The sequence below is a fragment of the Marmota flaviventris genome, chromosome 5 (genome assembly GCF_047511675.1).
Source record: "Marmota flaviventris isolate mMarFla1 chromosome 5, mMarFla1.hap1, whole genome shotgun sequence".
Classification (NCBI taxonomy): Eukaryota; Metazoa; Chordata; class Mammalia; order Rodentia; family Sciuridae; genus Marmota; species Marmota flaviventris.
In genome coordinates, this window is record NC_092502.1 from 6,871,518 (window position 1) to 6,875,949 (window position 4,432).

The 4,432-nt window shown below is 43.4% G+C and overlaps 1 pseudogene; it reads left to right on the forward strand.

Annotated features, from left to right (window-relative positions):
- The first annotated feature begins 280 nt into the window (after positions 1 to 280).
- On the forward strand, positions 281 to 3,175 carry LOC114082728 (aftiphilin-like; annotated as a pseudogene).
- The last annotated feature ends 1,257 nt before the right edge of the window (positions 3,176 to 4,432 follow it).

Genomic DNA, 4,432 nt, shown 5'->3' on the forward strand with positions numbered 1-4,432 from the left:
CGGGGGTCTCCGTGGAGGAGGAGGGGGCGGCAGCGGCAGCTGTGGTAGAGGGTGGAAGGTAGTGGGACGGGGGTCCCACGGCAGCGCTGAAACTCCCCGTGGGCGTCCATGGCGCTGCTGCGCTGATGGGGCTGGGAGCAGCCTGCCTTCTGCTCTCAACAGCTCTGAATAGCCAGTCCTTCCAGGGGAGCCAGTTCCTCCCCCGGGCCCCTGAGCCATGCCCATTGCGGCCGCCCCGGACCAGCCAGGTATAAATTAATCCTTAGAAAGCAACTGAACAATGGAGCCAGACATTATTCTAATGTACACCCCCACCACCACTAGGCAATGGAGCAGAGGATGATGATGAATTTGGGGAATTTGGTGGATTTTCAGAAGTCAGCCCTTCTGGCATACGGTTTGTCGATTTTGATACACCAGATTATACTCGTCCTAAGGAAGAGTTTGTATCTTCAAACCATTTTATGCCAATTCATGATTTCTCAGAAAATTAGATAGCCCTACAAGCTTTAAGTCCATTAAACATGGTAATGATAAGGACATCACTGCTGAACTTTGTACTCCCATGAAAGGTCAGTCTGATGTTTTACTTTGTACCATTAGCAAAGAAATTATTTCATCTAAAACTTTAGATACTTCTACTGATGACATGGAAAGTCCAGGAGATTTAAACAAAGTAATAGAGCAGAGACAGAATGTTGGAACACCTGAAAGTTTCACTCCAGGAGATTTTAGAACTGATATGAACATTGTTCATCAAAACTAGCAGTTAGAGAGCTGCAATGGGGAAAAGCCTCCTTGTCTGGAGATTCTAACAAATGGGTTTGCAGGGTTGGAAACTGTGAATCCTCAGGGAACAGATGACCTGGACAATGTAGCTGATTCAAAGGGACAAAAGCCTCTGAGCACTCATAGCACTGAGTATAATTTAGACTTTACACCTAGTCCTACTGAGGAATTTGCAGATTTTGCCACATTTTCTCAAAAGGCTACAACTAGAAGAAATAAGATGTGCAGCTTTAAATGAGAGAGATGCACTAACCATTCAGGAAAACAACAAAATTAACAGAGTCAATGAACTGAATTCTGTAAAAGAAGTGTCTTTGGTTAAAAGTTTTGATGAAAAAGGAGACACTGATGGAGAAGATCAGTTTGTGTTTCAGAAATAAGCACAGCACCTAACACAAGTTTGGGTGTTGATAAACACGGCCTTCCAATTCTGCAACAGGATGAATTTTTAAATTCAAATAATCAATCAAAGGCTTGGAATTTGGTAGATTCGACTGATAATTCATTAGGAAAGAACAATGTAAAACTGAGGAAAAACTTCATTTAGTTACTTCAAAATGTACTGATCAATCATATGCATGGATTCTATTCAAACTTTTGATGCTGATGAAGAACTTGGTTCTTCCAAAGAAGAAAGTAGAAAGTTTACTAATTCCCAAATCCCAAACATTGGTCCTACAGAAGAAAATGTTTTGGATGATTCTGTAAGTGTAAAAAATGGTGATAGTAGTAATGATTTGTGGCTTGCGATGATACCAATGAGGATGATTTTGATGACTTTGGCACAGCCAGTGGCACCATTCCACCTTTCGTCATTGGTACTCAAGTGAATGAGTGATGTCACTTTTGAAGAGTCCTCAGAGCACTTTCCACATTTTAGTGAATCAAGTGATGACTTTGGAGAATTTGGAGATACAAATGCTGCTTCTTACCCGAAGGAAATGATATTTACTGATTCAGACCTGAAACAGACTTCTGATAATTTATCAGAGGAATGTCAATTGGCAAGAAAGTCTAGTGGAACAGGCACTGAACCTGTTTCAGAACTGAAAAATGGGCAAGACAGTGAGTTTGGAGATTTTGATTCAGTGCCAAATATTCAAGATGACTGCAGTGCTTTTCAAGACTCTGATGGCTTTGCGGACTTCAGTTCAGCTGGTCCTAGCCAAGTTGTAGATTGGAATGCTTTTGGGGATAAACAAAAAGATGGTTGTTCCTGGGCTGCTTTTGGAGATCAGCAGGCCACTGAAGCTCATCAACAAAAGGAAGTCTGGCAGTCACATAGGACAGATGGAAATGTTGATACTCCAGGAACCCCCAAGATGCACAGTATCCCTTTGGCAACTCCCAAAGGAGCAGTTGCTAGTGGCCATTTACAGGAATCAGCCACTTCCATTCAGACAACTTTACTAAACCACCTGGAACGAATTTTCAAAGCATGTTTTCCTTCCATATTTGTCCCTGAGGCTGAAGAGGATGTTTCTTTTCTGAAGCACTTGCTGGAAACAAGCACCTTGCCAATAAAAACAAGAGAGGCCTTAGCTGAAAGCAGAGAACTGCTGGATGTGTGGACCAATCTACAGGATATCCATGATGCACATGGCTTGAGATATCAGTGGGGCGGCTCCCATAGCAACAAGAAGCTTTTGTGCTCCTTAGGAATGGACACCCGAAACATTCTCTTCACGGGCAACAAGAAGCAGCCTGTTATAGTGCCCATGTATGCAGCAGGATTGGGCATGTTAGAGCCCACCAAGGAACCACTGAAACCACTCTCTGCCACAGAAAAAATTGCTTCCATTGGTCAGACAACCACCCTGACACCAGAGATGAACACATGTACATCTGATCAATTCCAGGAGTCTCTACCACCTGTCCAGTTTGACTGGAGTAGCAGTGGCCTTACTTACCCTTTAGATGCTAGTGGAGGTTCCACTCTTCTGAACCTTGATTTCTTTGGGCCCGTGGATGACAGTAGCTCTAGCAGCAGAAACACAATCCCAGGTGTAGATCCAGAGTTGTATGAATTAACAACTTCTAAGCTGGAAATCTCCACCTCAAGCCTCAAAGTGACTGATGCATTTGCAAGACTCATGTCCAAAGTAGAGAAGACAAGCACATCTACCAGGAAACCAAAAAGAGAAGAGCACTTGAGTGAAGAAGCTATCAAGGTGATTGCCAGCCTTCCCGACTTGACATTCATGCATGCCAAGGTGTTGATGTTCCCAGCCACGTTAACACCTTCCACCAGCTCCCAGGATCAAGCAGACTGATAACTGACGTGAACTGGACAGTTTCAAATGCTTTCTCTCCTCCTCCCTTCCCTACCATCAAAAGCATACCTGCTTTAATTAAAGAAAATTCAAGTTCAGCTGATTTGTTGGTAAGCCACACTAGAAAGGTATACATAGTAATACCTGTATAATAATAAATATACATAGTAATGTATATTTATTTACACACTGAAGTCCTAAATTTATATTAGAAAACATGTGAATAATCGGGGGTGAATATTTTTTAAAGATTTATTCTTTTTGTGTTGCTGGGGTATATACATTGATATCTTTGTGAAATATACTGGTGGTGTCCTTTTTACAAAACTTTAAAAATAAAAATAAAATAAAATAACCTCAGTGGCAGAGCAGCAAGGTCTGCACTAAGAGAATGAAGTGGACTCCCTTTACATTTTCTGTCAATTGCTACTTTCCATTTCTGGGGAAAACTGCATGACAACATCTCCAAGTTGCTTCCTGCTGGAAATGGACAATGACAGGGGTCCTGGAATGGAAGATTTGCCTGTTGTCCTTTATTGTCTTCTGGACTCTTCCTAAAATGCACGGACAGATGATTCTCACCTTGTTGGTGACCTGGGAGAAGCACACTCATGTATAGCATTTAAACTTTGCCCCAATATTGGCACACTTTTATTCTAGATTCTTTGGATGTAGCCACAGTTTCCTTCTTCCTGGGGGCACCAGGAAGGGTCTCCCACATACTGTGATTTTTCCTGGGCTCAGGTTAAGCCTGTTCTCCACCCACTTTGGAGGAGAGCCACTGGGAGCACTGCAGATGGGTTTCTTGTATCCATGAAACTGTGCCTCAATCTCTCTTCGTTCTGTTTGCATCCAAGTTTTGGAGCAAAGGTTGTTGCTGAGTCTGTCAGGTCACTCTTATAATCGTGATGCTATCAACTCAGTGAGTCCCCATTCTCATTGTACTCGGGGTCCCCCTCAGTTTTTTCCTACAGGAGGAACATTGACTTTTGACAGAGGGTGACCTGCCATCCTTTGCTTGAGGTTTCCTGGAAGATCCTTTGGCAAGGACTGCAACAAAACGTGTGGGCTCTTGTCTCTGATCCTCCCAGGGATTACATACCTTAGAGAGAAACTCAACCAGTTGTGTGGGGTTTCTATCAACAGCCCCTCCACCTGCTGAGGCTCTCTTCTTATGTCCAGGACACTGTGTCTGATGAATATCACATTGACCATGTTTAGAGATTAAGGGATCATTGTCTGCAGAAATTAGCGAGACCAAGAGGCAGATAACCTGTAGGCACAGGGTCTCCAGGAGGCCCTGGTGCCTCCTGAGTTCTGGCAGCAGGCAGGGCTCCACTGGAATTGCCCACAGGCAGGAGAAGAGCTTG